This window comes from Pleurodeles waltl, chromosome 1_1 (assembly GCF_031143425.1).
Source record: "Pleurodeles waltl isolate 20211129_DDA chromosome 1_1, aPleWal1.hap1.20221129, whole genome shotgun sequence".
In the NCBI taxonomy this organism is placed as follows: domain Eukaryota; kingdom Metazoa; phylum Chordata; class Amphibia; order Caudata; family Salamandridae; genus Pleurodeles; species Pleurodeles waltl.
The window spans coordinates 557678919-557691453 of NC_090436.1; the positions used below are offsets into that span (position 1 = coordinate 557678919).

The 12535-nt window shown below is 47.4% G+C and overlaps 1 protein-coding gene across 1 annotated transcript in view; it reads right to left on the reverse strand.

Moving 5' to 3' along the window:
- The window catches only part of ST8SIA4 (ST8 alpha-N-acetyl-neuraminide alpha-2,8-sialyltransferase 4), a 353311-nt gene that overhangs the window by 257331 nt on the left and 83445 nt on the right, over positions 1 to 12535 (reverse strand). The gene's annotated exons all lie outside the window — the stretch shown is intronic.

Consider the following 12535-nt stretch of genomic DNA (forward strand, 5'->3'; position numbering starts at 1 on the left):
CGCAAGTGGAATGACGCTTGACAACACAGGCCTTTTTCTCTCCCTAAACCACGCATGTGCTGAACAATGCACCTGCGTGGTTAAGGCAAAGAAAAAGGAAGATCCATTGGGAGAGGACGAGGTCAGGTAAGTGGGGCTGGGAGCAGTTTTTAGGGGTAGGGCGGGCGTGAAGGGGTGGTTATATATATTTTTTTTTTTTAAGGGACGGGATGGGGGGTTCGGGCTATGATTTTTAGGGCGAGGGAGGGGGGGTCAGGGTTATTTTGTTTTTAGGGGCAGGGGATCGGAGTAAATTTGTATTTAGGGGTGGTCGGGTTTTTAAGGGAGGGTGGGGGGTCAGGGTGATTTTGTATTTGGAAGGTTGGGGTAATTATTTTTTTAGGGTGGGTGGGGGGTTGATTTTTAGGGGTGGGGGTCGTGGTAATTTTGTATTTAGGGCTGGGGGTGTCGGGTTTTTAGGGGTGGGGTGGGGGTTGGGGTAATTTTGCATTTAGGGCAGGATATTAGGAGTGGTGAAGGGGGTCGGGGTAATTTTGTATTTAGATTGGGGGCAGGCTTTTAGGGGTGGGGTGTTGGGTTAATTTTGTATTCATAGCAAAAGGGGGGTCGGGGTAATTTTCTATTTAGGGTGGCTGGGGGTCAAGTTTTTAGGGGCCGGGGTAGGGGTTGGGGTAATTTTGTATTTAGGGCGAGTGGAGGTGGGGTATTAGGGGTAGGGGGTCAGAGTAATTTTATATTTAGGGCAGGGGCAGGTTTTTAGGGATGGGGTTCAGGGTAATTCTGTATTTAGGGTGGGTGGGAGGGTCAGGTGTGTAGGGGCGGGATGGGGTTGGGGTAATTTTGTATTCAGGGCAGGTGGGGGTCAGACTTTTAGGGGCGGGGTAGGGGTTGGGGTACTTTTGTATTCAGGGCAAGTGGGGGTTCGGGTTTTTAGGGGTGGGGTGGGGGTTGGGGTAAATTTGTATTTAGGGCAGGTGGGGTGGGTTATTAAGGGTGGGTTAGGGAGGGTCAGGGTAATTTTGCATTTATGGCGGGGACGGGTTTTTAGGGGTGGGGTTGGGGTAATTTTGTATTTAGGGGAGGTGGGGGTGGGTTTTGTGGGGGCGGGGTTGGGATAATTTTATATTCAGGGCAGGCGGGGTCAGGTTTTTAGGGGCAGAGGTGGGGGGTCGGGTAGTTTTGTTTTTAGGGGTTGGATAGTTTTATTTTTGGGGGTGGGGGTCAGTTTTAGGGCTCAGAGTGGGTGGGGGTATGGGGTAGTTTTTAAGGGCGGGGGTCGAGTACTTCTGTTTTTAGGGGCGGGGTGTGGAGTTGGGCTAAGTTTGTTTTTAGGGGTTGGGTTGTTTTATTTTTAGGGGTGGGGGTCGGTTTTAGGACTTAGAGTGGGTGGGGTATCGTGGTAGTTTTTAAAGGTGGGGTTAAGGTTACTTCTGTTTTTAGGGGCGAGGGGTTGCGGATTTTTTTTTATTTAAGGGTTGGGTTGTTTTATTTTTTGGGGTGGGGTCGATTTTAGAGCTCAGAGTGGTTGGGTTTTATCAGGGTACTTTTTAAGGGTGGGGTAGTCGGGGTACTTCTGTTTTTAGGGTGGGGCTGGCATGTGACAACCACGCTTGCCATTTCCACACATGCATTTACTAGGCACGCCTTTACAACGAAAAATTGTTGTAAAGGCATGCGTGTTAATGGCATGTATGGAAACAACGTGGTTGTTGTTCAGACAGCATTGTTCAGGCATGCGTGGTTCCATCATTCAACCCTGGTTAAGGAACATGAAGGACTGTCAGGTATCTAGCCAAAATATGTTAAAAAATGCAATTGAGTGGAAATCCTTTATTAATTTATTCTACGGTTCCTTACTGCATATCATCAAGAAGAGTCCAATAGTGTCAAATACAGTTTGTGCTCTATTGGATGACAATTCTTTTGTTACTACAGTGGTTTTTGCACATTTTCAGTCCGGACTAGAGACAGCTTCATATTTTTTAAACCAAAAATGGAAAAACTATAATACATCCTTACAGAAAATGGAGTTTAGGTCCGCTTTTTTTTCCTTGTTAGTTTGACTGGCAAAGCAGGGTTAGCACACAGGAGAGTATGCACGGAATGGGCAACAGATCAGTCCTCTTGGTCACTGACTTTCATGCATAGCCTGGGTCAGCCTTCAGGACCACAATTGAGAGTTTGCAGTAACAGACATTTTAAATGATGACATTTTGCCTCATAACCAGTGCTTAATTTGAGGTGAAGCCCACCAGCACTCATTTTTAGAGACCAGCAGATATTTACCAAGAGCAAGAGTTGGAAAACACAGAGGGGAAAGAAGGAGGGAGAGAAAGACAGAAAAACTATCACACAGGAAGAAAACAAGAGCCTACAATAGTGAGATATAGGGACAAGGAGTGGCTGGTGGTAGATGAAAGAGGCATGAGGTAGTTTCAAGGCTGCTGAGCCTTGGTATTTGCCAGCCAACATTTAATAACACTGACTGCCGGCTTCTGAGCAGACCTTTGGGCATAAGCACTTATTCTTTTACAAATTAGACACTGTTCATAACTTGTGATTCTGCATTAAGTAATAGGGTGTTTTTTTACTTTATGCATGGATAGACTATGGGGGTCATTCTGACCCTGGCGGTCTTTGACCGCCAGGGCGGAGGACCGCGGGAGCACCGCCGACAGGCCGGCGGTGCTCCAATGGGGATTCCGACAGCGGCGGTAAAGCCGCGGTCGGACCGGCACCACTGGCGGGGTCCCGCCAGTGTACCGCCGCCCCATTGAATCCTCCGCGGCGGCGCAGCTTGCTGCACCGCCGCGGGGATTCCGACCCCCCCTACCGCCATCCAGATCCCGGCGGTCGGACCGCCGGGATCCGGATGGCGGTAGGGGGGGTCGCGGGGCCCCTGGGGGCCCCTGCAGTGCCCATGCGCATTGCAGGGGCCCCCGTAAGAGGGCCCCTACATGTATTTCACTGTCTGCTGCGCAGACAGTGAAATACGCGACGGGTGCAACTGCACCCGTCGCACAGCTTCCACTCCGCCGGCTCGATTCCGAGCCGGCTTCATCGTGGAAGCCTCTTTCCCGCTGGGCTGGCGGGCGGTCTGAAGGCGACCGCCAGCCCAGCGGGAAAGTCAGAATTACCGCCGCGGTCTTTTGACCGCGGAACGGTAATCTGACGGCGGGACTTTGGCGGGCGGCCTCCGCCGCCCGCCAAGGTCAGAATGAGGGCCTAAGTGATGTACCCAGAATTACAAGACACTGATCCAACGCCCGGACATGAACTTGCTTCCCTAGTTTCAAAGTAAGCAGCTGTGGCCATTAGGCCACATCTACTGACAGATGACAGTCCATGAAGGAAGATTGGTAATGGATAGATGTAAACAGGGGGAGCAGAGGTATGAATACACCTAGTTACATCACAGAAGTAAAGCCTAGTGTAAGTGATCTCCTTTTGCACTCTCTTTGGAAAGGTGATTCTGTTGTAATGCAATAGTGTAAATCTACTGACATGCCTTTCTCAAGGCACTGTACATTTCAGAAGAAGGTTGATGTATGGTAGGTGGCTTCTTATCCTATGAGTCTTGGAAAGCCATTACCTCATGTGTTTCACAGAACACAGTCTCACCATCTTCAAAACACCAAATCAGGAGGGTTTTTGGTCCTGGTATCATGGAAAATATAGTGATATCAAATACGATGAATGAAAATGTTTCAAAATACACATCATCTGCCCTCTAGTATAAACTGGTTTCAGATTTTTTTATTTAATCCCCAGACAGTGTTTCCTAAAACATGTTGTTTAATATGTGCCTAGATATGACAACATTTGTGAAACTTTATTATTGTTCTTTTAAAGCTCTGATCCAGCACTTTCACACTTGTGCTTCAGTAGTTTCAACCATGTAGCCCTGTATGACAAGTAGATGAGGTATCCTCCTTCCACTGAAACAGCACTGGAGTGGTTGTTTTCTCTAACTACTGCTATGTGTTATCCACTTCAGTTGGTCCGTAGCATTTCTGCCTCACCCCATTGTTGTGGGAATTTGGTATCCTTAATCAGGAGGGCACTGAAGAGTTTGATTTCCCCCAGTCACTGGAGTGGATTAATCTTTCCTTTTTTTAGTGATATGTTACCCTCTTTCAAGTGATCTTTGGATTGGTTTTCAGTTAGAAATGGGGTCTTTGTTTGGCAGACAGGTTACCCCCTGTCCAAGCAAGGACCCTCACTCTATTCACGGTAAAAGAGAATCACCCTCAGCTAACCCCTGCTTACCCCCTTGGTAGCTTGGCACGAGCAGTGGGCTTAATAGTGAGGCCTGCCTTCTGCAGGGCCTCTAACACTCTCCAGAGGTGTTGCAGGTGTTCCTCCTATGTGGAACTGAAAACAGCAATGTCATCCAGGTAGGCCGCACTGACCTCATCCAGCCCAGCCAACACCTGGTTGACCAACCTCTGAAAAGTGGCAGGGGAGTTCTTCATCCCAAATGCCATCGCTTTAAATTGAAAGTGTCCATCTAGGATAGAGAATGCTGACCTCTCCTTGGCCCCCTCAGTTAAGGCAATCTGCTAGTACCCAGATGTTAAGTCAAACGTACTGAGGTACTTGGCAGCTCCTAACCAGTCAATGAGCTCATCAGCTCGGGGGATGGGGTGTGTGTCAGTCTTGCTGGCCGCATTGAGCTCCCGGTAGTCCTCACAGAACCTGAGTTCTGGAGTGGCACCAGGTGCAGCAACCTTTGGGACCAATACCACTGGGCTGGCCCATGGACTACTGGAGTGCTCAATAACCCCGTGGGTAAGCATTTAGGATACTTCATCCTTAATGCATGCCATGACCCTGTCAGTCACCCTGTAAATGTTTTGTTTAATGGGTGTACTGTCCCACGTGTCCACATCATGTGTGCACAAGTGTGTGACTCCTGGGATCAGGGAAAACAGCAAGGCGACAGTCACGGAGGGGGAGATGATCACTCCCTCCACAGACCCATCTTTTTCTCCTGCAGACAGGAGGTCAGGAAGAGGCTCACTCTCCTCCTCCACCCCATCATCTGTCGCAAGGAGCATGGACAGTTCAGTCCGCTCAAAGTTAGGTTTGAGGCGGTTGACATGCAGGACCCTTAAAGGGTTCCTTGGAGACTGGAAGTCCACCAGGTAGGTGACTTCACTCTTGCACTCCACCACCTCAAATGGCCCAGTCCAGTTATCCTGGAGTGCCCTAGGCTCCACTGGTGCCATCACCCACACTTTCTGACCAGGTTTAAACTCGACCAGAGTGGCATTCCGGTCATACCACCGTTTGATATCCTCCTGGCTTGCTTCTAGGTTCTCCTGTGCGAGACTCCTGAAACGTGCAGTCTGGTTTCTCAAAGCCAGCATGTAGCTAAATAGATCCTGGGGGGTTTACTAGGAGCCTTCTCCAAAGCCTCCTTGACCAAACTTAAAGGTCCCCTCACAGGGTGGCCATATATCAGCTCAAAAGGACTAAACCCAAGGCCCTTTTGAGGTGCCTCCCTGTAGGCGAACAGAAGGCATGGCAAGAGGACTTCCCACTTCAGCCTCAAGGGCTCTGACAAGCCCTGAGTCATGCATTTCAAGGTGCGGTTGAATCGCTCAACCAGACCATTACTTTGGGGGTGGTAAGGTGTGGTGAACTTGTAGGTCACCCCACACACTTTCCACTGAGACTTCATATACGTGGATATGAAGTTGCTACCCCTATCAGACACCACTTCCTTGGGGAACCCCATTAGGGTAAAAACCCCCATCAGACATGCCCCACCACAGGGGAAGTGACTGATCTCAGAGGAATGGCTTCTGGGTACCGGGTGGCAAGGTCCACCAAGACCAGGATGAACCTGTTGCCCAAGGCAGTTTTGGGATCCAGGGGCCCCACAATGTCAATACCTACCCCCTCAAAGGGAGTAATAACCAGAGGTAAAGGTTGGAGCCTTACATTTCCCGCCACTCTTGCCACTTGCCTGACAAGTTGGGCAAGACCTACAGTGTGCAGCAGAATGCTTACTCATCTGAGGCCAATAGAAGTGGGAGACAAGCCTCTTATAGGTCTTGTCCTGCCTAGATGTCCTGCCTAACCCCAACCCCAGTAGGAAGGCCCTGAAGCACTGGGGTACCACCAGCATACGAGCTGACCCAGGCTCAGGAACCTTAGGCTCACTATAAAGGAGGTCATCCTCCCAATAGATCACGTGAGTACTGGGCTCCTCGCCAGCCGCCTAGGCTACAGCCTGCTGACGCATTCCTTCTAAAGTACGGCAAGTTTTCTGTGCTTCACAGAATGCCTCCCTGGAGGGTCCCCCTCCCTGCTTCCACTGCAACATCTCAGTGACCTCCCCCAGCCACTTGTTCCCCTGTAGGTTCAGGGGCGTCACCCTCAGGCTCCGCTTCCTCCCAGACTGTGGGAACCTCTGGGGCCGGTTTCCTGTGCCCACTGCCCTTTCTCTTCTTGGCCGTCCCCTGGCCCATTGTTTCAGGCTCCAGGGGCTCTTGACCACCCTGATGGGCTTCATTGACCGGGTGGATATGCATAACCACCCAGGCAGACCCAACATCGCCAAGTGAGACTTGTGTTCCTTATTCTCCAAGGGGAACCCACCAAGTAATTGCCTAGCAAACAATCTACAGGCATGTTTGGACCCACAGCTATCTTCAAGGAACCTGAGAACCCCCCCCATTCAAAGGGAACCTGTGCCACTCTGCACAGGTGCTCTGAGTTGTCCACTGCAACTACTTGGTGAAGTACCCAGGGATCTCTCTGATCTTCAGACACCAGCTGACTCCTCACTGTAGTCACAATGGCTTCTGTGTCTCTCAGAACCTCCACCCTCTGTCCATTGATGGTCACCCACTGCCTGTACTTCTTAGTGTTCTCAGGCACAAGAGTTCTCTGGACCATCTCACTGTCCTCTAGTGAGACAAGGGTCATCTCAGCTGGATCACACCCACATGGAACCAACTCCTCCCCAAGCACTAGACTGGCACAAACCCTGGGACGGCACACCAGTGGGTGCCAGTGTACTTTTGGGGCATTTGGGGTCCCCACTCACATGACCCACCTGGTCACATGCATAGCACTTACATGGGGGACCACCTGTCACTGGCTTCCCTTTGGAGAACCATGGCTTCTTCTCACTGGGGAGTTGGGAATCCTTACCCTGGGAATAAGTTTGGAGCCCTTTAGAGAACTTCCCCTGTTTACCCTTACCCCACCCTTTCTTCTGAGAGGGGTCCTGCCCACCCTTGGTGTGGTCTCCCCATGCCTCTTTTGGACCCTGGTGATCTCCCAGCGGTCCGCTTCCTGTGCAAGCTTCCTGGGATCAGTCAGCTTGCTGTCAATCAGGTGTTGGCGCAACTTTGGAAAACATAAACTGTACAAGTGCTCCCAAGCAATCAGATTGTAAAGCCCCTCATATATAGTTACCTTAATGCCCTTCACCCAACCATCCAGTGACCTGCAATAAGAATCAACACATTCCAAACATGTTTGGGATTCCTTCTTCTTATAGGACCTAAACTTATCCTTATACTGCTCAGGGGTAAGACCATATCTTGTGAGGAGTGGATCCTTCATGATAGTGTAGGTGAGATTCTGAGCATCCCCTAAGGCTGTCAGTTTATCCATCCCCTCTACCTCAAAGTGCTTCCACAGACCCACCCCCCAATGAGTTTTCAGGGACCAGATTCATGTGGAGAGCAGACTCATACCCCTTGAACCACAAGTATATGTCATCCTCCCTCTTATAATCCTTCACTAGGTCTTTTGGGGTGTGTACCCTTCTTTCCCTCTCCATCCTGAGCTTGAGCTTGTCCAGCTCCAATTGGTAATCTGTCTGTGCCTGTCTGTCCTGTAACTCTTCAGGTGTCAGACCCTTAGATGAGACAATGCTACCTGCCCTGGAGACCTTCTCCCTGGACATAACAGGCCCACCCACCAGACCATTGTGCATGGAACAATCTTCCTCCTCCTCCTCATCTCCCTTATCCTCTGTGTGCCCTTTAGTGCTCTTGGCTGTCACCCAGGCCCTCAGCGCCTTTTGCAGCTCCTCCTTCTTGGATGAGCTCTTAATGGGACAGTCAAAACTTTTACAGAACTGCTTCAACTGAGCCTTGGTATAATTCTCCAATTTCTCTGGGTCAAAATCAGCTCCAACTGATGCATCTCCGGCTTGGGACATGATGAACATTCAAAAACAAGTGCAAAGTTCCAAAGGCAGAAAAATAGGTTCCCAAATGAAGTTTCAAAAAAGTCAGTCAAAGGATCAGCGAGAAATAGAACAAAAAGAGGTCTCAAAGAGAAAAGCAAAGATCACAAGACAAGTAATATGTGGTCATGTAGTGGTCTGAACTAAAAACAGTAGTGTACACTTAATTCTGTATGTCAAGTACAAATACAAGTCCAATCCCATCTGCTGATCACCAATGTTAGAAAATGGGTCTTTGGTTGGCAGGCAGGTTGCCCCCTGTCCAAGCAAGGACCCTCAATCTAGTCAGGGTAAAAGAGAATCACACTCAGCAAACCCCTGCTTACCCCCTTGGTAGCTTGGCATGAGCAGTAGGCTTGACTTCAGAGTACTTTGTGTAAAGTATTTGTACCAACACACACAGTAATTTAATGAAAACACTACAAAATGACACAACACAGGTTTAGAAGAATAGGAAATATTTATCTAAACAAAACAAGACCGAAATGACAAAAATCCACAATACACAAGTCAAGTTATCACTGAAAATGCAAAAAGAGCCTTCATGTAATTTTAAACACACACTAACACTATTAGCGTGAAAATGTACCTTGGGCACATCAAAAATAACCCCCCCTAAGGTGAGCGTACTTCAAAAAGGGCTTGCGATGCGTCGATTTCACTCCTGTGCAAGACATTGCTTTGTTTCTCCTTTCGTCTGGTCGGGCGCGTAATTTCTTCTCTCCGCAGGAGAGCGATGTGTCGATCGGGTCAGCACTCTCGGGTCTGGGCAGGCCTTGCGTAGTTTTTACACACCCAGCGGTGTTTGCGTCAGAAATCCAGCTGCACAATGATCCAAAAACCACGCAGTGCAGGTTGCGATCTCACCAGCCTCCGACACGCCCAAGGTACATTTTCACGCTAACAGTGTAACCTGACTGCCAACCAAAGACCCCATTTCTAACACTTTCTCTCTCTGGTAAATAGGTATGCAACAAAAGAGGGAACACAAGTATTTGTTTACTTCCATTTATATGATGTTTGCCACCAGGTGATAAATTAGGTGGTTCATTCCTAAAATGATTTGATTTGCTCCTCCAAGCAAGAGAGTAGGGCTTGTCTACTCACATCACCATGGTGTCTTACTGGAGTAGGGTGAATTAGTTATCGTGTCTTATTGAGCTTCTACTATCTTCCAGGCAAGCTTTGAACTCTTTCCTTCCTCATATTCATGTGGTGCTCTCTTGTGTTGGAAGCTGTCTCCTCTGAGTATAGCAGTTGTTTCTTCGGAGTGAACGATTAACCCTTGCTGGTGAGAAAAGTGCTAATATGACTGTCTCCCCAAGAAGATGTTCTTTCATCTAGTAGTCAGCTGTTACAGAGGTTGTCTTATCAAGAACATTTTATTTCTTTCGACAGACAGGGGCAACAGAGGTTGTCACTGCTCAGGATTTTCCCAGTAAGTTTCACTGAAAAATCTCCTACTGGGACTCCCAACAATTACTTCCACTATATGTCCTGCATCGCCAACTTATCACTGTCATTAGTGGTAACATTTTATCACACCTTGAATATACCCCGTGGCTTTTTATATCTGAAAGTGCTTATTCATTGATTGTCAACTACAGATGGGGTGGTTGGAGAATGTGTGAGTGAATGAATGTGAAAATGAGCTAAAGAACGGATAAGTGAATTCATGGATCAAAGAATTAGTGAGTGAAATACCAGTCATTGAAGAAGACTTTTGATTCTGTTAAAGCAAATATTTGAAATAGAAATTATTTATGAATGTTTATGTGTTCTGAATAATGAAAAATGTAGAAAATGACTAAACATCGAAAATAATGCACACGTTTGAAATTGTGACCTCGGAGAGCGACCACCAGAATGCACAAATTATTTTAAAGGAGCAACCAACATATATAAAATATTGAACATTTATCATATAAATGTAGTAATGTGTCATATTGAGAGATATATATCCTATGCTTTGCATTGAATTGTAGGGCATAAACTTAACTAAAGTCTTGGCCTAGTCTTGTCGGGCCTCATGCAGAAGTTGAATCTTTAACATTCAATGAAAAATGCTGACAAACTGAACTAACCGTGAACTGCTCATTGTTTAATAAAGTTTGCTTAAGCTGAAACCTTTGCGTGAACCGACGGACAGGAGATGATGGAACTAGAAATGTAACAACTAACGTGTAAAGCGCACTTTCCCAGGACTCAAACAAGAAAGACACTGACTGGAGAAGAAGATGCAACATTTTCGATACCTGACGAGCCGGATAATGAGGACATTGTAAAGTGAACCAATCAGCGACATGAGAAATGTGTGATATTAGAATTCATAGATTTGAGTTAAGAAAATTATTGGGTGGAGAAAAATCGTATGAATAATTGACCAATTAGGAATTGGGGGATAGTCTGGGTGACTTTTATGTAACAACGTGACAGAGGGAAATGAGTTCAGATGTTAAATTGCGAGATCGAAGAGGTGGTTTGAGATTCTGTCATTGGGCTCATTCTCTTTAAGAGCATGATGAGATGCTGATCGACAGATGACCTGAAGACGAAGACTGACTTTGTTGCTGATCCATACTGAGGATAGGTAGATATGACAATGTGACTGAATTACCTTTTGTGCTTTTTCTTTCTAGGTACCAACTGCGCTGTCTAAAGAGTTTCCTCTTAGTTAGATGTTTTCCAAATTCTTGTTTTAAACTATTTTTCACATGAAGTCCCACATGCCGATGCTAATCTGGGTTAGGTGAGGTTCCTACTCTATGACACTGACCGAATTACAGAGGCGAATGATTGACCGACTGATTTGCTGATCTCTGCTACTTGTGTTGACTTATTCGCCTGTGATTCAATTGATGACTTACGCTAATGTTTTAGAGTGTATTCTAATGCAAGTTTTGGTTAGGTTATGCTTTTGGCATCTTCTAGTGAATTAATGAGAGGTTTGCTCGAATTGAATAAAGTTGAATTAATCTCAAGACTTAGGGGGTCATTACGACCTTGGCGGGCGTGCGGCCCCCATTACGACATCCCCGCTGGGCCGGCAGGGATGAGGCCGCAACATAGGAGCCGGCTCCTAATGGAGCCGGCGGTGTTGCGGCCGTGCGACGGGTGCAGTAGCACCCGTTGCGCTTTTCACTGTCTGCTATGCAGACTGTGAAAAGCTGGCCGGGGCCCTGTTAGGGGGCCCCTGCACTGCCCATGCCAGTGGCATGGGCAGTGCAGGGGCCCCCAGGGGCCCCAGGACACCCCTTACCGCCAGCCTCTTCCTGGCGGTGCAAACCGCCAGAAACAGGCTGGCGGTAGGGGTGTCATAATCCCCAGGGCTACCGCCGCGGTCATAATAAGGGCCTCCGTAGTGTCGTAATGACCACCTTAGTATTGTAACTAATAGGAAAATAAAATTGCTAAAACGTATACTAAGTTGTGGTTATTCATGACTGAAAGGTCATAGTGTGATGATTATTAATTGCTGATTAACAAATAGACTAATGATTATTGAACTTTGTGTATTGATTATTGAGAAACATTGGTCACATCATAGCTAGGATACTCCAAGCGAATCAAAAGGTTCATCGACCTATGCGCGTCCCCTTGTCAGTTTACTTATTAAGGACCAGGTGCGCCAACAATTCTAATGGTCACACCTATTGGCCTTAAAGATAACTGTTGAGAGAAAGATGTTATATGGGTACGTGTGTGCAAAATTCTGCTCAGTCCAATCTCGAATTTGAGGGGAAGAAGAAGAATGAAATATGGTCGACCAGGGTGCATGGTGCTATTAAAAATGTATTTACCATATTAAACTGAAAAAATTGGTGACTTGTATTGACTTGGCAGCGCACCTTCTGGACATTATATAGGTGCCCTCAGCACTCAGCAATAGTTGGCTTCAAATTATGAGACACAAAGCAGTTGCGTAGCCAACAACATTTGGAGAGTCAATGTGTGGCAGTGTGATGTGTTTTACAGACAAACATCAGTGTTATAACACACACTGCAACTCTCGCTGCCATGACTTCACTCCTTCAACTGACCGAACTTCTGCGTTCATAACTTTTCTATTTATGATTAGATTAACTGTGAAAGCTCTGACATGAATCTTGTTAGCGCTGCCAGAAACAGAATGCTTCTCGGTGCCATGAAATGTAGAAAGAAATGTCTTAAGAGCAACACCCAGGATGGGGGCGGGGGGGAGGCCGGGTCAGAGTCAGTCAATGATTTATCCCCAAAAAACAAGACTAAATAAGCCAGTCTATCTTCTAGTCACCAATGTAAGCGTTAAGTGATCTCTCCTGCTCTCTGCTTGAGAAGGTA